Raw genomic sequence first — 23426 nt, forward strand, 5'->3', positions numbered from 1 at the left:
AGAGCAGAGGAAACAGAAGGAATAAGGAGGAAACAGAAGATGGGAAGAACAAAACAGCATCAAGATTTCCTATGTCGCCTGGCATCTGGAATTGAGAGAAAACAGTGAATATTATCAAAGAGAATCATTGTGCAATGTCTTCCAGAATTGCATATGAGAAAGCTGGTATATATGATCTTGTTTTCTGATAAAACTTGAAAAATTATTTGGATTTATTTTGTTCAAACATTTTAAAGTTGCTTTTGCAACAGAAATAATTAAATATAGTCTTTGTAACCATGAAACTGAAAATAAAATTGTTTCTATTAGAATAAATTACAGTACTCTTGTTCTGCACAGTAGGTGTATTGTAATTACCTGATTAAAAATTAGGATAATAAGTCACCAGCAATCATCAATTTAAATTGGTTACAGGAGGCCAGCATTGGTGAGTACTGTTTGGTGACAGTAAAGCCATGGGGAAAGAATTTCTAGGATGACTAAATATCACATCTGGGTGAAGCATGTCTACTCCTTTCTTTCACTTAACAAATATTGCATGGGACAAAGGAATGTCAAGTCTAAACTTTGTAATACATATGTAAAACACATGCATTTGCACCAATTCAAAGCAAAACTCCAGAGTCTGGAGGCATTGTTGTGGTTTGGAAGTTAAAATTGTCCATTTTAATTAACTTGTGATTCAAAGATACTACACCACATTGAGGAAAGGATGCTGCCTTTTTAGTGAGCAGTGTATGAAAAGCTAATTCCTAAGAGCTGAAGAGTTTTCAAGATCATGCTCAATTTTTACATGAGAGAAATTCAGTCATAGAAAAAGCAAAGGTTTTCAACAAAAATTCTTTGCAGATTCATCTACTGAGCACTTGCTCCACTTTAACTTACTGTTGTTTGGGAGAAAAGGAACCACCAGCACTTGACCTTCCAGTCATAAAGACCCTAGAAAATACACCATGTAAAAAAATAAAGAAAAAAGGCACCACAGCAGTCAAACATCTCTTCCCAACCTCAAAAACAATCAAAATGATGGGAAAACATTTCAACTACCTACCTAGATTGCAGTTAGTGCTTCCATTTTCTCTAGTTATTTCACATACCATAAATTCGAGGGCATGTGACTCAAACATCCTAAGTTGTAAGTTTTGTGTCTATTCTCCAAACCCATTACTGTTAAGGTATTAAAAAATTTCACTTTCTGAATATAGCATTTTTCCCTTGTGAAAATGTATATTGGGAATAAAGGCCCCACAAAGATATCCACATTCTTAGCCTAGGAGGCATGGTAAATGGGAATTAAAGCTGCTTATGGAATTATGTTTGCTAAATAGCTGACTTTGAGATGGGAAGATTTTCCAGGTAGAGCCTATGTAATCATGAAGGTCCTCAATAAGTGAAAGATAATGGCAAAAGAGGGGAACCAGAGAGCTGGAAGCATGGAAAAGATATAGCCCAACAATTGTTAGAGTGGTAGCAAATCCTGGAATGCAGGTGGTCTAGAGAAAGAGGGAAAATCAAGAAGCCAGATTCCCTTAGAGGCTTGCAGAAGGATCACAGCCTAGCCAACAGCCTTGTTCTACTTCAGTGAGACTCAATTCAGGGTTCTGACATTCAGCATGGTAACATAATGAATTTGTGTTGCTTTGAGTCACCAAATTAGTACTATTTCATTAACAGCAGCAATAGAACTAACGTGTTCTATAAAGAAACTTGGGCAAAATCAAAGTCTATCAACAATGAAGGACTTATAATAATTATGATAACTTTTTCTTTAGTATTAGCTGTGTCAATTAGTAACCTAGGGTGAATGTGTATATTTTTGAGAATTACATGTATATTTGAAAAATCTGATTCAGATACAAAGGGAGGTCTTCAGAAAGATAATAAAAAATAGGTAATTATGGAAAACTGTATGGAACGCAATTTTTTGCACCAAAATAAGTTTTTTTTTTCATTTTTCATTTCCTATTTTGAAAAAAAAAAAATGAAATACAGTTAGAGAGAGAGAGAGGTCTTCCATCTACTTGTTTACTCCCCAAATTGCCTCAAAGGCTGGAGTTGGACCAATCCAAAGCCAGGAGCCAGGAGCCAGGAGCCAGGAGCCAGGAGCCAGGAGATTTTTCCTGGTCTCCCACGTGGGTGCAGGGGCCCAAGGACTTGGGCCATCTTCTACTGCTTTCCCAGACTATAGCAGAGAGCTGGATTGGAAATGGCGAAGCTGGGACTCAAACCAGCACCCATATGAGATACTGGCACTGCAGGCAGTGGCTTTACCCACTTTGCCACAGCAACTTCTCCCATTTCATTTTCTAAGAACTTTTTGAAGCATCATTGTATATGCATGTATGTATATGTATAGGTAGACAGATAGATCTGTTAATACAGACACAAGATTATAGACTATTGACAGATACATGCATTTTTTTCCTTTTGATGCTCCCAGATTATCCAAAAGCATTACCATGTTGTACATTAAAAAAAAAAAAAGACAAAAAAACTAGGGCTAATAGAATCTAGATAGACAAGGCTGTTTCTTCATAGTTCTAAAACCCACAATCCTCAAAAGCAACTCTATCCTCTATACAAGGTTTGACTAAAATAAGGATATAGACTCAAGATCAAAATGTGTCAAATGCCTTGCTATTTCAGCTGGCTTTATTTCTTATATAATATTATTACAAACAGCATATTTACTCTTTCTGTGCTTAATGTCATCATAAAATGACTTTGAAACAAGAGTGATTCCTCCAGCCTTCATTTTCAATCCCAAAACCATGCCCTGTCAAAGAAAAAAATAAAATAGAAGAGATCCCAAACATTTGCATCCAACGTTCTTCAAAGTGTTTGATGTATCAAGATCTAATATTTTAATTTTGAAGTCTTTACATTTATATTCAGATTTCAATATTGTTTAAGTCACTAATAGAAATTCATTAGTCAATAATGCTCAGTGTAAAATGCAAGATTTATAGTTGCAATGTGCTTATTAGTGTAAGAAAAATTTCTACTACATGAAAAGGACAGAGTGGTAGGTCAACTGCTCCTTTTTCATACATAATTATTTATTTTAAAGAAATTAAATTTAAGGAAAAATATTAAACTACATTCAATCATTTATGATAAAACCATATTACTATAACTTTAAAATAGTCTCCCTTCCTCAACTTTCCATTGAAGTATTTTAATGTTAAATTAAAAATGCATTAAATTTATATTTTGCTCCTAGATATATACCCCAAAGAAATACTTCAAAAATTCACAAAAAAGATACATACTAGAATTTCTGTAGCCAAAGTATTCTTAATGACTCACAATTAACATTTACCTGGTGCCTACTAAAATAAAATAGATAAAATGAGGCATATTCACCTGATGGAACACTATCCATGAATGAGAATGAATAATCTACAACTATTTTCAATAGAGTTGATAAATCTTACAGGAAAATGTTGAGAGAGAAAAACAGGGCATAAAACGGCACACATGCATTATGATTCTACCAACATGAAGATAAAAGAGGCATAATTAATCTATGTTAGCAGTCAAGTCAGTGTTTCCCTTTGCTTTGGAGAGGAGCACAAGAAGATGGAGCACAAAGTGGGCTTCTGAAAAGGCTGGGAGAGCTGTGCTTCTCCTCTGGACACTGACTACAACTACATGGACTTCTTTGTGTGTTTACTATCCTTTATATAAAGTCATTAAAAAAAAACTCATAGGAGATAAAAAAAAATAGAAAGCTTATAGGAAATAGTTTTTTTATCAGATTGGTCAAGATCCAAAAGTGGCAAACCCTTTATGTTAGTAAGGGTGAGGGGAAAAATAGAACTGCCATACTGTTGGCAAGAATATAGAAAAAATGACTGGGGTGGATATCTTGGCTCATCTGGCTAAGCTGCCACTTGGGATGTCCACAAGAGTAGTCCTGGCTACTCTGCTTCTGATCAAGTTCCCTGCTAATGTACCAGGAAAGCAGCTGATGATGTCTCAAGTACTGGAATTCCTTTCACTCAAGTAAGTCTAGATGGGATTTCTGGCTCCTCGCTATTTGGGGGTGCGGAGTGAATAAGCAGATGGAAGAGTTCACTTGTTCTCTCTCTGGTGTGCACTCGTGCTCTCTCTCTCTCTCACTCTATCATTCAAATAAATAAATGTGTTTTTTTTTTTAAGTTAGAATAACCCTTACCAAGAAACTTTTTGTAGACACAGTAATATTGAAAATATGCTAAAATCTTTCATTCTAAAAATCCTGCCTTTAGAAATGTCCAAAATACATTCTTTCACACATATAAATTACATATATACAAGAAAAGTCATGTCAGAACCAGTAGATCATTGAGTAAATGATGGAATTTCCATAAAATGGACTATTTTGCAGCCATGAAAATAAATGAAACTACTCAACAGATAGAAATATGGAATATTTTTGTGATGTAGTAAACACAGCCCATATGTAAAAAGAATACTGTGTGTCATATATTCTTTTTTTAAATCAAAACTTATTTATTTGAGAGGTAGAGTTACAGACAGTGAGAGGAAGAGAGAGAGAGAAAGGTCTCCCATCCACTGGTTCATTCCCCCAAATGGCCGCAACTGCCGGAGCTGGGCAGATCTGAAGCCAGGAGCCAGGAGCTTCTTCTGGGTCACCCATGTGGGTGCCGGGGCCCAGGCACTTGGGCCAGCTTATACTGCTTTCCCAGGCCATAGCAGAGAGCTGAATTGGAAGAGGAACAGCCAGGACTAGAACCAGCACGCATGTAGGATGCCAGAGCCGCTGGCGGTGGATTAACCTACTACGCCACAGCACTGGCCCCATGGTATATTCCTTATATGCAATGGATAAAATGTTTGTGCTCTCCAAAATTCATAGGTTGAAGTCTCAGTATGATAGTATCTGGAAGTGAGGTCTATGGAAGAAAACTGTGTCATGATAGTGGAGTCCTCAAGATGGGTTTGAAGTCTTCGTAAAAGAGGATGAGAGCTAGCCCTTCCTCTCTGTGTCACATACAGACACCTCAAGAAACTAGCCATTCTCAAACCAGGGGGCCCTCCTGCAATTAGAAGCAGATCACACAGGCACCCTGGCCTCACTCCTACAGACTTCAGAACTGTGAGAAACAGATGTCTATTGTGTAAGCCACACACTCCATGGTATTTTGTTGTAGCAGCCTGAATTGACTATGCTAGCTCACTTGCAACTAAAACACAATTTTTAGGATCTGTAAATACCTGATAACAGTGATAGACATGGGATACTCTGCATATATCTCTCTTAGCAAGAGGTAAGAAACTTAACTTTTATTACATAATTTTGAATTTATTTCATGTTCTGGTATTAGTACAGATAAGGTATACATTATCCAAGAAGTTTGGTACAAGAAGTATTTCTGTTTTAAGAGGCTTTTTTTATTATTTTGAAATATTTCCCTAGTTTTTGTATCTAGTGTCATGTTAGCATTCAAAATTTTTGGATTTTATACCATTTCAGACTTTGAAGTTTTAGACAAGTATCCTTAATTTGGATTCAAAAACAATTACTTATGTCCTGATGTTATAATTTCCTTAATTTCTACTTTGTATTACTGAAGATGATGTAACCTTGTTACCTTAAGGGCATTTAGTGCATTGCTGTCAGGTTTCAATGCACTAAATTTTGCCAAAGAATCCTTGAAAAGATGACTGTGTTTCCTTAGCAACCTAGCTCATTACCTAGTTGTGATTCGAGTATTGGACTGAATTTGACTTAGTATTCCTTACAACAGCTCCTTGAATTAACAGATTAAATCTTGTTGGATAGCTGTTGAAGATGCACATTCTTTCAACAGAATACCCCTGCTTCTGTATTTTATTAGATTAAGAAATTCCATTCATATTATTCTAAGCACAACACCTCTGGATTTTTAAGCACAACACCTCTGATTTTTTTAAGTACAACAGAATCATTCTTCAATTACTATACATGAAAGGTATTCTTAAATCATTGAAATCTCTTCTCAGGTCTTCAATTATTTTTAGTGTTTATTTCCAAAAGAAAATATTAGCTAATTTTATGAGATAACAATCTCTCTGAACATAAAATGATACTAATGTAATAACATGTAAAATAATTCTTGAGACTATATAAATATAAAAAAATGATTAATGATAATCTGAGAATAAACTCCTGGATAAGACAAAGCAAAACAAAATATTAAGCAAGAGGTAGTAAATGTGCATATCAATATATTCACATAGAAATATATAATATGAATGATATAAAATAGTGAACTAAAAAAATTGGTGAACCGTTGAATTTTATACATCTCATCTATTCATTCATTTATTAGACACATCTTTACTGAATGCCTTTAATAGACTTGGTTTTAGACACTGGGAAGACAATAGGGAATGAAACCAGTTGAGAATATTAAAGAGATTAGAAATATCAATCAAATTATAAAAACAAATGTCAATATTTATGATGAATAACTGAGAAGAGGAAGTATATGAAACTTAAAAGTATGGAAATTTGCCTAGTCTAGAAAGTCCAGAAAGGCTTTTCTGAGAAAGTACTGCTTAGAGTGAAATTTCAAGATTGAGTAAAAATTAACCAGCTAAGTAATATGGGCACAAAATGTATGTTTATGCAAAAAAAGTGTATGTGCAACAATCTAGAAACAAAAGGGAGCTTTGTAAAAAGGTTCAGAAGGAGGGTCAAATAGACCAAAAGGGAGCAAGGACTGTAGAGACAGGGCTTAGAATCCCTTATTAGTCCTATAATCTCTTTTTTTATTTAATTTTTTAATTTTAATTAGCTTTTTTTTTTTTAAATTTTATTTAATGCATATAAATTTCCAAAGTACGACTTATGGATTACAATGGCTTCCCCCCCATACCCTCCCTCCCACCCACAACCCTCCCCTTTCCCACTCCCTCTCCCCTTCCATTCACATTAAGATTCATTTTCGATTATCTTAATATACAGAAGATCAGCTTAGTATACATTAAGTATGGATTTCAACAGTTTGCTCCCACACAGAAACATAAAGTGAAAAATAATAGATGATTTTTTTTAAATGATGATGAAATCAGAGCAGACCTATTGTCATGTTTAATCCCAGTGAGAGTCAAGTTGGGAATTGATAATTTCTTTTTTTTTTTTTTTTTTTTTTTTTACAGAGGATCAGTTTAGTATGCATTAAGTAAGGATTTCAACAGTTTGCACCCCCATAGAAACACAAAGTGAAATATATTGTTTGAGTACTCGTTATAGCATTAAATCTCAATGCACAGCACATTAAGGACAGAGATCCTACATGAGGAGTAAGTGCACAGTGACTCCTGTTGTTGACTTTACCAATTGACACTCCTGTCTATGGCCTCAGTAATCTCCCTATGCTCCAGTCATGAGTTTCCAAGGCTATGGAAGCCCTCTGAGTTCTCCGACTCTTATCTTGTTTAGACAAGGTCATAGTCAAAGTGGAGGTTCTCTCCTCCCTTCAGAGAAAGGTACCTCCTTCTTTGAAGACCTGTTCTTTCCACTGGGATCTCACTCGCAGAGATCTTTTGCCAGAGTGTCTTGGTTTTCCATGCCTGAAATACTCTCATGAGCTTTTCAGCCAGCTCCGAATGCCTTTAGGGCTGATTCTGAGGCCAGAGTGCTATTTAGGACATCTGTCATTCTATGAGTCTGCTGAGTATCTCACTTCCCATGTTGGATCACTCTCCCCTTTATTTACTCCATCAGTTAGCGTTAGCAGGTACTAGACTTGTCTATGTGCTCCCTTTGACTCCCAGTCCCTTCACCATGACCAACTGTGAACTGAAACTGATCACCTGGAACAGTGAGATGGCATTGGTACATGCCACCTTGATGGGATTGAATTGGAATCCCCTGGTATGCTTCCAACTCCACCACTTGGGGCAAGTCAGCCTGAGCATGTCCCAAATTATACATCTCTTCCCTCTCCCATTCCCACCACCATGTTCAACAGGGATCACATTTCAGTTAATTTTCAACACCTAAGAATAACTGTGCATCAATTACAGATCTAAACCAGTCATATTAAGTAGAACAGATAAAAAAACTACTAAGAGGGATAATGTATTAAGTTGTTCATTAACAGTCAGGGCTATGCTGATCAAGCCACCATTTCCCATAGTGTCCACCTCACTCCAACAGGTTTCCCTCTTGGTGTTCAGTCAGTCGTCACTGATCAGGGAGAACATATGATATTTGTCCCTTTGGGACTGGCTTATTTCACTCAGCATGATGTGTTCCAGATTCCTCCATTTTGTTGCAAATGACTGGATTTCGTTGTTTCTTACTGCGGTATAGTATTCTAAAGAGTACATATCCCATAATTTCTTTATCCAGTCTATCGTTGATGGGCATTTAGGTTGGTTCCAGGTCTTAGCTATTGTGAATTGTGCTGCAATAAACATTAGGGTGCAGACCTCTTTTTTGTTTGCCAATTTAAATTCCTTTGGGTAAATTCCAAGGAGTGGGATGGCTTGGTTGAACGGTAGGGTTATCTTCAGGTTTCTGAGGAATCTCCAGACTGACTTCCATAGTGGCTTGACCAGTTTGCATTCCCACCAACAGTGGGTTAATTAGCTTTTAAGAGTCAATGTGATTTGTAGATACAATTCTAAGAACATAATGATATTCCCCTCCTCCCTCACCTTCTCTCCCTCCCAGTCGCCTTCCTTCTCCCTTTCTTTTTATAGTTTTTGCGATAACATATTCTAAATTTTTATTTCAGTAAAAGAGCTTAATAGGAAGTTTAACAATTAAAATACAAAAAGACATTAGTTTAGTGGGAACATAGACAGCAGCTATAAATGGTAATTGAATGGAAAAGTGACCATTTCACCCTTATACAGTAAATTTAAAGAGATTATTAAAACTAAATTAGTATAGCATTCTTAACCATTGGTTTGACAAAGGTATAAAACAAAATTTTACAAAAGTCAATACTTATACGCATAGACATTACTTTCTCTGTGTGTGTGTGTGTGTGTGTTTATTTTAGCTCCCACATATAAGGGAGAACATGTGGAAATTGTCTTTCTGGGTCCAGCTTATTTCACTCAACAAAATGTTCTCCAGTTGATTCCACTTTGCTGCAAATCATAGAACATGTCTTTTTTTGTAGTTGAATAATATTCCATTGTGTGTGTGTGTGTGTGTATATATATATGTATATATATACTGCATTTTCTTTTTCTATTTTCTTTTTTAAAATTTTAAAAATTTAATTTCATATATTTCATATTATACAGATTTAGGAATATGGTGATACTTCCTACCCTACCCTCCCTTCCCCCCACACTTCCATGCTTCCTCTCCTTCTTCTCTTATTCCCTCTCTTAATTTTTACAATGATCTGTTTCAGTCTATTTTGTATCATAAGATTAATCCTACCCCAAGTAAAATGTCCAACAAATAGTAAGAAGAAGAAAAAATGCAACACTGTTCCTCAACAATAGATACAAGGGCTGTAAACAATCATCGAATTTCAAAATGTCAATTTCATTCCTATACATTACATTTTTTGTACTCTATGAGTTACATATGATATTTGCCTTTTTGAGACTAGCTTGTTTCACTAAGTACAATGGTTTCCAGTTGGATCCACTTTGTTGCAAGACAGGATTTCATATATATATATATATATATATATATTTTTTTTTTTTTACAGCTGAGTAGTATCTTAAAATCCATGAGAAATCATTCACAAATTTAAAGCGAAATAGTGTCAAGGCTAACCTGACTACAGCAAAAAATCAATGGGTGGTGGCAGATTTGAGGAGGGGTAGCGAGAGATGGGTACAAAAGAGAAGGAATGTAGATTGGTTAGGACGCTGAGTTGTGCCATGCAAATGGAAGTAAAATCAACAGGAACTGATGGTGGACTGAGCAAGAGGGAGAGGGAGCTGCAAAGCCTAAAGTTCAGTGGATGGATGATAGTACTATTCATTCAGAGGCAAATATCGGGGTACAGTGATGGAAAACATCAAAGGTTAGCTTGAGAAATGTCAAGTTTGAAATGTTTTGATCTGGCAAAGACAATCTCTGAAACTCAGGAATTCTGGACTGAAAGATATGGGTAAGGGTAAAATCTCTGAAGCAGCATGGGGGCATCACATAAGCTAAGTTAACACAAACTTATAAGAAGGAGAATATAATTAAGTGACCGACACGGCTAAATATCACTAGAGTAAAGTTGAAAAACAACTTGTATCTAACATCATCCTCCACCTCACATTTTTGCTATGAATTAGGCATTTAAAAAAATCCATGTCACATTGAAGCCTGAGAAATATTGCCCTGTGAGATTAGGCAACGAGCCCAGAGTCACACATACGATCACTACAGAGGCAGCAGCTGTCTTGGCATAAAATTCTTGCAGAGTGTAAAATCTACACAGTCAGGATCCTCTGAACACTTGGTTCATCTGAATGAGCTTTCATAGAATACTTAGACAAACAGTTATTACTGTCTCCACCCCAATTACAATTGATCTGTAATTACATGAGGTAGGAAGAAGCAGAAAGATTTTTCCAATCTTCAAAAATCCACACCATGCCAAGAGTTGATAAAGATTTTTTTTTTATTATTTTTAATGAAATAAGCTCCAAATGGAAGTGTTATATGTGAACTTAAGTTTCAGGTGTGTTACTAAATGATTATTTTGAGTTGGTTCACAAAGTCTTTAAAACCATGTGATCTTCTGTTTTCAATCAGATACATAATATTTATTCATTAATACCTGAGAAACTGAAAAAAAAAATCTATGACAAAGCTTTAAAACACATGAAAATAAAGCTTTTAATCATGTCATCAATATTTTTCTCATTCTCCAAAAAAATAAACAATGCTAGTAGGCTAGTATATATCACTTTATATTGTTTGCCACAGTAATAACGAGATACAAAAAAATTCACAAAAAGTATTGTCTGATTTTACAAAATTAAGCATCATAATAAGCACATTAGTTTGTAATAGCTTTTTTTCTCAGTAGACAGAGTCATTTTGGAAATCAACTCAATTACAATAGATATGGTCTAAATCTAACTTCCATTTATTGTTATAAGTCACCATATAAGCTTCATTTTCAAAAAATAGTTATTTATTTATTTTGAAAGATAGAGTTAGAGAGAGGGAGAGACAGAGAAAGAAAGATCTTCCATCCACTTGTTCACTCTTCAAATGGTGGCAACGGCTGGTGCTGGGCCAGACTGAATACAGAAGCCTCTTCCAGGTCTCTCCCATGGGTGCAGGGGCCCAAGCACTTGGGCCTTCTTTTGTTGCCTTCCAGACACAACAGCAGGGATCTGGATTGGAAGTGGAGCAGCCGGGACTTGAACTGGTATCCATATGGAACGCCAGTGCTCCAGGTGGTAGCTTTACGGTAACACTTTGTCCCATCATCAGCCCCCATTTACTTTCTAACCACATGATATTCTCTAGTGTGGATATACTATGATACATTCAATTATTTCCCCATTGATGTACATTAGAAATAAAGTAACTTTTTCTTAAAAATCAGATAATGCATAAATCAGTATCATGTAAGTACTAAATCATCATATACCATCTAGGGTTGCACATATCTGTCAAACGAGAATATAAAATCACATGAGTTTATTCTAAATTTTTTCTTTTAAGTCTATAATGAAATAATATATTTCTGATTATTAATGTAAGATAGAAAAAAAATCCTCATTCTCAACTAAACTACTAGATTCTTATTCCTAGAAAATCAAGGGAATACCAAAACAAGAAGAAAAAAATATCAATGTTTCCATGATCAAATCACCCAGTCCCTGCATTTGGACTCATATACACTTCCCATTTATCATACAGCATTCTGAACCATCCTTCTCTCTACTCAAGACCAAGCACTCTAATATGTGTGCTAGATGCCACTGCCTACAGATATTATTCTGTTGTAAAAGTTGTATGCAGAATTATTTTTTTTGAATAAATTCCGCATGACTGCTAAGTCAGTACTTTTGGCATAATACAGACTTAATTTTAAAAATTCTTATCCTACTTTGAAAAATTGGGTAAAATGTTACAATATCCACTAAAAACAATCTTAGTTTGGATTTAAAAAGAAAACCCTGATTTATGTACCAAATTACTCTAGGATAAATATGTTAATTTAACAAAAATGACTTTTAAAATACAGATATATTATATCTGCATAAAAACAAAGGTTAATTTATTTTTTTAACTTTTATTTAATGAATATAAATTTCCAAAGTACAGAATATGAATTACAATGGCTTCCCCCCCATAACATCCCTCCCACCCGCAACCCTCCCCTTATCCACTCCCTCTCCCCTTCCATTCACATCAAGATTCATTTTCGATTCTCTTTATATACAGAAGATCAGGTTAGCATACATCAAGTAAAGATTTCAACAGTTTGCTCCCACACAGAAACATAAAGTGAAAAATACTGTTTGAGTACTAGTTATAGCATTAAATCTCAATGTACAGCACACTAAGGACAAAGATCCTACTTGAGGAATAAGTGCACAGTGACTCCTATTGTTGACTTAACAAATTGACACTCTTGTTTATGGCATCAGGAATCACCCTAGGCTCTTGTCATGAGCTGCCAAGGCTATGGAAGCCCCCTGAGTTCACTGACTCTGATCGTATTTAGACAAGCCCATGGTCAAAGTGGAAGTTCTCTCCTCCCTTCAGAAAAAGGTACCTCCTTCTTTGATGACCAATTCTTTCCACTGGGATCTCACTTGTGGAGATCTTTCATTTAGGTTTGGTTTTTTTTTTTTTTTGTTGTTTTTTTTTTTCCCAGAGTGTCTTGGCTTTCCATGCCTGAAATACTCTCATGGGCATTTCAGCCGGATCCGCATGCCTTAAGGGCTGATTATGAGGCCAGAGTGCTGTTAGGACATTTGCCATTCTATGGGTCTGCTATGTATCTCACTTCCCATGTTGGATCATTCTCTCCCTTTTTTATTATATCAGCTAGTATTTGCAGACACTATTCTTGTTTATGTGATCCCTTTGGTTCTTAGTCCTATCATTACGATCAATTGTGAATAGAAATTGATCACTGGGACTAGTGAGATGGCATTGGTACATGCCACCTCGATGGGATTGAATTCGAATCCCCTGCTAGAAACAAAGGTTAATTTATAAAAACAGGCTTGGATGATCCAAGAAAAACCAGTAGTAAAATGTATTACTCTGCCTAATAAAATTATTCAAACTCATGTAATGAATTCAAGATGACATATCTAGCAAATATTGAGACTTCACATCTCTAGTGACACAATTATCCACACAAGTTTAATTAATGGACATGGCAAATGTGTTTGCATTTACTTTAATACTTGCACTGAAATGTAAAATATTTTCATCTGCACTTTGTAAATAATAGATGATTTCTCCAATGATAAACTGCAGAGGTTGTCACTTTTTAAACACAGTGGGGGCATTAGTTAATCTTGAATAACCCCTGAGAAACACAATATAAGCAATGTGCACACAGGAAGAAAACAAAAATGCATGATAAAATATACAGATAAAAAATATTACATTTAAACAAATACAGTCAATATTGTAGGTGCTATCTAATGTCACTACTGAAGTTCACTTTGGGAGAACTGCAAAATCCCCAGGACTAATTAAAGCATTATGTGTATTTCCCAGAATTTTATGAAGAATATAAATGAAGAATTTGAGGCTGCTGCTAAAACAACCACTGGCAATTGGAACACTCTAAATATTGCTGTTTTCATAGGCTAAATAATATTAAACTTTTTTTCTTGGAATAGGATTACTTTCCCTGAGGAATAAATACATGAACAAAATAGGTAGTTTATTAAGAGGAAATAATGGTAAACCTGATTGGCTAGGGAAGCAATATTATCTGCTAAATCAACTTTGTCTCTGTCTATTCTTCAGTGCTCATCTCCTGCCAGCTTAGACATACCCACCTTTTCAGGGCTGCAGGATTTTAGCCACATCTAATGGCTTAACCACTGATCTAGCCTACTGCAAATTAGAGGAGGTTTCTTAGATAGAACTCCTGGGTAATCACACAGCATCCTGAACTTGGAAAGGCCCCACACGTGGTTTATGTATTTTTCATTTTGGTAAAATATTAAGTACTCATAGTAAGTTAATCTAAAAATAATTGTCCTTGTTACTAGAAATTCACCATGATATTTTAAATATCTTAGGGTAGTCCACTTTATATGACAAAGAGTTACAAAGATTGTGCTGGCTTGAAATATGGCTTCTCCAGTGAGGATTTGGGAGTAAGGAGCCATGACCTCCAGTTGAACTACTGCTTTGATATATTATTTTTTGGAGGACATGATGGAGGTCATACACTTTTATCAATTACTCTTTTTGCTATTCTTTTAAGTCATCTAATAGGCTTGCTCTGGTATTTCTATTAGCTCCTTTTCTATGGAATGAAACTACCTTACTTGTTTGCATCTTTCAGGTCAACCTTGTATTCTCATTTGAGTGCCTATGACAAGTAAACGAGTCTATCTTGTGGAGAGCTTTACATAAAATGAAATGCTATAGTGCTGGGAATTCTTCCTTAATTTTAACTTTAAACTTGATCTTTCAGTTGCATGACTGACCACCTTATTATTACCAGTACTGAAAAAGTCCCATCGATAGTGAATGTCTTAGGTCCACAGACCAAAGACAAATGCTGCCATTGTGCAGTATGGTATAATCTGTCAAGGAAATGCAAAGGCACTGACAACTAATTTTTTTCCAAAGTAAGGGCATTTCATGAGAAAAAAATGCATGTCTATCACTTTTCTTTTTTACTGTACATTATATTGTAGCTATTATACCTTGCTGTCAATGGTATTTTTTTTACATTTTTCTTCTGCTTTGTCAGAATCAAATTTAGGGATATGATCCATAGCTCTATACAGAGACCTTCCATACCAATATTTTTATCTTTGATAAGTATAATACCATGAATTTTAGATGCGTAATTTTTTTTACAATGAACAAAATTAATTTATGAAAGAATCATTTTTTAGCTTTTATTTAATGAATATAAATTTCCAAAGTACAGCTTATGGATTACAATGCCCCCACCCATAACTTCCCTCCCACCCACAACCCTCCCCTTTCCCTCTCCCTCTCCCCTTCCATTCACATCAAGATTCATTTTCAATTCTCTTTATATACAGAAGATCAGTTTAGCATATATTAACTGAAAGAATAATTTTTAGCATTCATAGGTGATCACAGCCTTTATTTTTGTTTGGAGATTCAGAGTGCACCTATCAAACTATTTGTGATAAATACATTGAACTAAAACTTCAACTGGTCTATGTTCTAAAATATTCTTATAGTTATCGATACTGGGAACAATTTTTTCTACAATAGGCCAAAAATATGAGGAAGCTTCATGGAAAGTTTAGATAAAAAATTGTTATATAAATATTGAAATACATGAATATGAGGATACTTCAAAAATTCATGCAAAATATGTGCTATAAAAATAACAATGTAGAAATTTGAAAACCTGCACCAAAACAAACTTTTAATTCCATTAATTCCATTTCCACTAACTTTTTGAAATTCCCTCATATTTTAGCCTTAGAGAGCCAAACATATTGTTATAATTTGTTTATTTTTCATCCAGCACAAAAATAGCCAGAAACAATATAAAAATGAAAGAACATAGCTGTGCTTCAATTTAATATTATCAGGGCTGGCACTGTGGAGTAGTGCCACACCTGCAGTGCCGGCATCCCATATGGGTGATGGTTCGAGTCCAGTTGCTCCACTTCCCATCCAGCTCTATACTACCGCCTGGGAAAGCAGCAGCAGATGGCTCAAGTCCCTGGGCCGCTGCACCTGCATGGGAGACCCGAAGAAGCTCCTGGCTCCTGGCTTCAGATTGGCACAGCTCCAGCCATTGCAGCCAATTAAGGAGTGAACCAGTGGATGGAAGACCTCTCTCTCTCTCTCTCTCTCTCTCTTTCTCTCCCTGTATAAATATGACTTTCAAATAAATAAATAAATATTTTAAAAATATAATATTATCTACATAACCATATAGCAAGTTAGATATTGCCCAAGGACAACAGTTTACCAACTTTTCCTCTATCCCCTTATGTTTGATGTATTGCAGAAATCATGAATATAGTCACATGCGACCTAACAATTCTGAGAAATTTGTTAGGAAATGTGTTGTTCAAGCATCATAGACGATTTACACAAATCAGTCAGTTGATATGGCCTTTTGATGCAATCAAGAGATAAGGTAAACATGACGTATAAGTTATGGGGTTACTGCCAGTATTATGTGGCATAGCGTTTAACAGTAAGCCATTTTTTTTACAAATTGAAGTATATGCCCAAATATTGGTAAAAAGTATGATAAACACACAAACCATTAACATAAGATTTTTATTATAGCTCTCAAGTATTATGTATTATACATAACTGGAACGACAGCACAGACTTGTTAACAAAGTATTATCATAAACACACCATGATGCTATGACAGTTATGGCATAGAAGGAGAGAAGAATTTTTCAATTCCACTCCATTATACTCTTATCAGGTTCACCATCATTTATGAGTCTGTCATGGAGCTAATCATCATTATGGGGCAAATGGCTTTTAGGTGCTATGGTATGATGATTTAGAAAAACTTTTTTACCAACTTCTACCAAATGTGTCACTTTAGGTATGTCTCCTAACCTATCTGAGTTCCTCAATCATAATTTGAAGGGGTTTGTTTGGTCCAGCTATTGTTATCAAATCCTAACATTTCTATAGTGACTTAAACAGGTCCTTTGACTATTCATAAATAAATGTTAAGAAAACAAAGGTTAACTAATTCTTGGGAACAGTTGCTTTTAATCTTAAAAAATCTTATTTGCAAAAATTATTGCTTTCCTTGGGAAAAAAAAACTTTTAGAACCACTCAATAGAATTTCTGAATGGCTACAAATGAAATGCTTTATTGACTCATAAATGACCTTTTAGCATCAGAAAGGAAGGGTTAGGACTACCTTACTATAACATCTACTATCACGTAAACCACCCAGGCAGGATAAGGCTGCTCACGTGTCCAGCTGGGCAGATGGTTCCTTTCCGCCTCTAATTTGGTCTGCACTGCTGAAGAGGAGTGAATTTTTGGGAGAAAGACTAATCTATACTAGTCAAACCTTCTGAGACATTTTAGTAACTATGGGTATATAACAATTGTACTCAAGGGTTTATTATGTTGATAGTAATATGTAACATTTATGAACTTGGCAGAAATCTGATAAAATTTGTTTTTCATAGTATATTTCCTCGGAAAATTAGTGAATGCATATGAAATTTCTTTCAGGAAATACATAATTTCTATTCCTATCAGAATGTGAAACTACTCAATTAGCAGTGGGCCATGCTTAACAAAAGATCTAACATCTATAAATCCTATGCTGTACATAGAACTGCCTAAGGCAACACTCATTAAATTGAATAAGTGAAGGCCTATGGTTTGTAGAATACTAACTGACAAATGAACACCTGCTGCTACTTTCACTACTAACACAGGTCATAAAAATCTGCTTTCTAGGAATTTACTGCTGTATTATCAGGAAGAAATCTGAAGGCAGCTGTGGAATGGTATGTGATCACGTAAAACAATGAAATCAACTGTTAATTTTATCCTGACATTTATTACTAATTCCAATTCCAAGAATAAGTCACAGAAAATAAAGAGGACATATGAATCAGTAACACAGATTAAATTTGTGATCAGTTTTTAGGGAGGATTTACCTTCAAATTTCATAAAGAATCTTATTTTAATAACATTTCCAAATTTGTCTGTCTCCTTCTATTATTTATTTTGGCTAACAGTAAAGGAAGTAAATTAGGACAGGGAAAGTGGTTGCCAGTTATGAACTGTTGGTTATGGCACAAAGAAAAAGGAGAAAGGTAAAAAGCAGATCCTATATTTGATGGTAGGAAGTTTTAATTCCGTATTCAATATTCCATGGAGGGATATCTTTCTTGATGTAACACACCTTCTGTGAGCTAGAACTAAATGATCTCTGCTATATTATAAATGAAAGATTTCTGAAAACACGTACAAAATTCATTTCCTATTTGATAATTTTAAGAGTTACAGAACTTGGGATTCTAAGATGGTGGATTAGGGAACAACATACCGTGTTAGCCTAGGGATGAATACTAAAAAAAAAAAAAAAAAAAAAAAAAAGTGTAGAAAGTGCCCTCTCAGGAGAGAATTGGAGAGAAAACTACACTGGAAATCCTATAAGAGAAAGAACTCCATGTACCTGAGTGAAAGGTATGGACAAATGGCATGAAAACAATCAGAAGCACAGTTGTAGCAGCCAAGAGCCAGAGCAGGAGAGTATGGCAAGTCTTGACTGGAGCCCTGGAGGCTAGCAGTTGCTAGCAGTTGCCACAGACCCAGTGGAAGTAGAGAGGGCATGTTTATCTGGCCCCAGCTTCCCCACAACAGTACCTGCTGCCCAACTGAGAAAGGGCAGGCACAGCAACTGGCTGAGACAGGATGGCATCTTCTTGGCACTACTGGCAGTAGCGGAAGGGAGACAGCAACTTTCAGCCAATGGCTCTTGTGTACACACGTGCAACCCAGAGATTCTAGCAGATGGAACAATTCACAGTCCCCAGTGACTCTGAACCTTGCTGGGAGGTAGCTGGGCACCTCACGTAGGATGGTGAGGCGCCCATGGCCTCCCAGGAACTAGACACCTAGGTGGAGATGTCTCGGGGAACATCTGCTTCTCTGTAGGCTGGACAGGCTGGCAGAGCAGAAACCTGTGCACTCAGAGAGTGGGAGAGCCTTGTGTGCTGAGATCAAGGAGACTTTATAGTTACATGAGAAGGTATAAGGTGTAGTGGGGTCTCTAGGCAATCCTAGGTGCAGCTCCACATGCTCGGAGCTCCTTGGTTGTCTACAGCAGATCATTCAGTAGGAACTGTGTCCACAGTAAGGACTGTGCAGATCCTTTATACGGTGCAAATGTGGCATGAAACACACCAGGGGCTAAACCCAGGCATTGAGATCTACCACACCCAATTTGGGTGTAACTCTGGATACTCACCACACCCCCACGCACTGACCAGAGCTCTCTGGCCCAACCCACTACACACTTCTAGGTATTTTCTGAAAGCACAGACATTTCCATTAAGCCACAGAGTCAGAGCTCAAAGATAAATGTCATCAGAGGGGAAAAAACAAGAATCAGTTCCACAAATGACTAAAAACAATGCAGAAATTCAATAAATGCTCTGCCACTGCTCTCAGGCTCTGGCCAGGTCTCCCGCACCTTCTGCCTTGTGGTGCGGGGTCTTTCAGGCTCCACTCCTGTCCTCCGCTTGCCTGGTCTGCACCAAAAACAGAAACACATGGCCTGGGCCTGATGCAGAGGGTGGGTACCAGGGCACAGTCGGACATGGGTAAGAAACATAAAAAGCACAAGTCAGACAAACACCTCCATGAGGTGTATGTCGAGAGACCCTTGAAACTGGCCCTAAAAGCGGGAGGGAACGAAGTCACCAAGCTCTCAATGGGCAGCTCAGGGTACCACTCCAAACTCTTCAAAGTCACAAATGACCACAACAAGCACAAGGAAAGGAAGCGGAAAAGGAGGAAGAAGGGAGAGGAGCAGGTTCCCAGGGAAGAGAAAGGGAGCAAACGCACAAGGGTCAAGGAGGATAAAAAGAAGCAAGATCGAGACCGTGTGGAGAATGAGGCAGAAGACGACCTCCAGAGTCACAACCCTGTGAGATTACACCTCTTGAGAAGCCTCTTGCAAGCTCCTTCGCCAAACAGGAAGAAGTAGAACAGACGCCCCTTCAAGAAGTCTTGAATCAACTGAGGAGACAACTGCAAGAAAAGACCCAAGTGCTTTCTTTTAATTTCCTGATTTTATTGCTCCTGGCTACCGCATGATCATTAAGCACCCCATGGATCTTAGTACCATGAAAGAAAAGATCAATAACAGTGACTACCACTCTGCAGAAGAACTGAAGGATAACTTCAAACTGATGTGTTCTAATGCTATGTTGTTTAACAAACCACAGACCATATATCATAAAGCTGCAAAGAAGCTATTACATTCAGGGATGAAAATTCTTAGCCAGGAAACAATTCAGAGCCTGAAGCAAAGCATAGACTTCATAGTAGACTTGCAAAAAAACTCAGAAGCAAAAAGATCGGACAGATACATCACAGAGTGGGGAGGACAGAAGCTGCTGGCTGCAACAGAGGGAGTGCTGTGGAGGGGCTGAAGCAAAAGCCTTCAGGAGTCCCAATAAGGACAATAAAAAGAAAGAAAGATATGCTTGAAGATAAGTTTAAAAGCAATAATTTAGAAAGAAGGAGCAGATCCATTGTATCATTAAGGAGTCTGGAGGAAAGCAGACCAGGCGGCTGCTGAACAGTGTGAATTTGAAAGAGGAAAACCAGATGGAACAACTATGTTGAGACTTCACCATCCTGTGGATCCCATTGTAGGAGACCCAGGTTTCTGCCCTGTAACATTGGGCATGACAACTGGATGACTTCAGTCGAGAGTGAATACTTTGTGGGGCTTCAAAGATGGGATACTATCAAATGACCCAACATACGGGTCTAAGGAGTCCCTGAAAGTGTGGCAAGAGAGAATGGACTACTAGGCCTATTTAGTGAAATAAATACAGGAAACTTTCCCAATTTTGAGAAAGAAAGGGAAGCCAAAGTAGAGGAAGGACATAGAATTCCCAACAGAAGTGACCAGAAAAGATCTTTACCACGACATTGTAGTCACGTTCACCAAAGTAAAATATAAAGATTTTAAAATATGCACCAGAGAAATGATACATTACTTTCAGAGGATCTCCAATTAGATTCACAGACGACTTCTCATCAGAAACCCTACAGGCTACGAGAGAATGCTGAGATATAGTACAAGTCTTAAGAGAAAAAAACTATCAATGCAGACTACTCTACCCTGCAAAGCTCTCATTTATGAATGAAGGTGAAATAAAGACCTTCCATAGCAAACAGAAATTGAAATAATTTGTCACCACTCCTCCAGCCTTACAAAAAATGTTTTAATGTTTTAAGATATGCTACACACAGAAACATGGAAAGAGAGAGCCATTATTATGCAAGAATGTGAAGGCAGAAAACCTTTGAGTAAAAGTACAAAAGAAATCCAAATTAAAATAGGAATATTTGTGGATAAATGGCAAGTCCAAGTTGTTACTTATCAATAGTCATCTTGAATATAAATGGCCTCAACTCTCTAGTTAGAAGATACAGATTTGCTGAATGGATTAAAAAAGACCCACCTATTTGCTGCCTACAAGAAACACATCTCACCAACAAGATACATGCAGAATGAAAATTAAAGGATGGAAAAAGATATTCCATGCTAATGGAAAGCAAAAAGGGCAGTTGTTGCCATCCTAATATCAGACAAAATAGACTTTAATATAAAAACTGTTAAAAGAGATGAAAAAGGGCCTTATGTAATGATTAAGGGATCAATTCAACAGGAAGATGTGACTATAATAAATGTATACACATGTTATTACAGGGTGCCTGACTATTTAAAAGAAATGTTAACGGATCTAAGGAGAGACATAGGCTGCAATATAATAATGATAGGGGAATTCAGTACCTTACTTACATCAACTGACAGATCAACTTGACAGAAAATTAACGAAGAATCAATGGAGCCAATTGACACTATGGACCAAATGGACCTAAGTGATATCTACAGAACTTTTCACCCCACAGTTGCAAAACACATTCTTCTCATCAGTGCAGGAACTTTCTCTAAGATAGAACATATGCTAGGCCATAAAGCAAGTCAGCAAATTAAAAAAAAATCAAATCATACCATGTATCTTCTCTGACAACAATGGAATGAAGCTGGAAATCAACAACTCAAGAATCTCTAGAACATAAGCAAACAAATGGAGAATGAACAACATGTTTCTGAATAAACAGTGGGTCATAGAAGAAATCAAAAGAGAAATCAAAAAATTCTGGACACAAATGAAGATGACAATAGATCATGTCAAAACGTATGGGTTATAGCAAAAGCAGTGTTAAGATGAAAGTTTATAGTAATCAGTGCCTACATGAAGAAATCAGAAAGGTACCAAATAAAGGAGATATCAATGCATGTCAAGATCCTAGAAAAACAACAACAATCCAAACCTAAAATTAGGAGGAAAGAAATAATTAAAATTAGAGAATAAACAAAATTGAAAAAAATAAAGAAGATCAGTAAAATGAAGAGCTGGTATTTTGAAAAAATAAAATTTATACATCATTGCCCAACTAACCAAAACAAATCAGATATGAAAAAATGTAAAAACAGACACCACAGAAATAAAAAGAATCATCAGAAATTACTATGAAGAGATGTATGCCAACAAATTGGAAAACCTAGAATAAATGGATAGATTCCTATACACATACAATCTACCAAAATTGAGTCAAAAAGACATAGAAAACATAAACAGACCAATAACCAGGATGGATATTGAATTAGTAATAAAGACCCTCCCAACAAAGAAAAGCCCAAGACCAAATGGCTTCACTGCTGAACTCTACCAGACATTTAAAGAAGAACTAATTCCAATTCTTCTCAGTTGAAAGGGGGGTATTCCTCCCAAACTCCTTCTATGAATTATGCATCACATTCATTCCTAAGCAGAAAAAATCCAGGAGAAAGAGAACAATAGAACAAAATACCTGATGAATATAGATGCAAAAATCCCCAACAATATATTAGCTAATAGAATCCAACAGCACATCAGAAAGACTATTTATCTGGACAAAATGGGATTTATCCCTGGTATGCAAGGATGGTTCAACATTCACAAAGCATAAAATGTCATACATCACATTAGCTAACTAAAGAAAAAAAATACAGTAATCTCAATAGATGCAGAGAATGCATTTTATAAATACAACATCCTTTCATGATTAAAACATTAAGCAAAATTAGTATAGAAGCAATTTTTCCTCAACACAATCACACCAATTTATGACAAACCCATGGCCAACTTTATATTTAATAGAGCAAAGCTATAGGCATTCCCACTAAGATCCGGAACTGCACAAGGATGTCCACTTTCACCATTTCTATTTAATATAGTCCTGGAAGTTTTAGCCAGAGCCATTAGGCAATAAAAATAAATCAAAGTAATACAAATTTTAAAGGAGGAAATAAGACGATCCCTATTTGCAGATGGCATGATCCTATTTATAAGGGATCTGAAATACTCCATTAAGAAACTTTTGGAATCCATAAAGCAGTTTGGTAAAGTGAAAGGATATAAAATCGACATGGAGAAATCAACAGCCTTTGTATACACAATGTCATGGCTAAGAAAAAACTTTCAAGATCAATCCCATTCACTATAAAT

The 23426-nt window shown here is 36.2% G+C and overlaps 1 protein-coding gene and 1 pseudogene across 3 annotated transcripts in view; one reads left to right on the plus strand and one right to left on the minus strand.

Moving 5' to 3' along the window:
• CFAP299 (cilia and flagella associated protein 299) overlaps positions 1 to 23426 on the minus strand; it is a 730672-nt gene that overhangs the window by 347759 nt on the left and 359487 nt on the right. The gene's annotated exons all lie outside the window — the stretch shown is intronic.
• LOC127483190 (bromodomain-containing protein 7 pseudogene) lies at positions 19451 to 20675 on the plus strand (annotated as a pseudogene).

The sequence above is a fragment of the Oryctolagus cuniculus genome, chromosome 8 (assembly GCF_964237555.1).
Source record: "Oryctolagus cuniculus chromosome 8, mOryCun1.1, whole genome shotgun sequence".
Lineage (NCBI taxonomy): Eukaryota > Metazoa > Chordata > Mammalia > Lagomorpha > Leporidae > Oryctolagus > Oryctolagus cuniculus.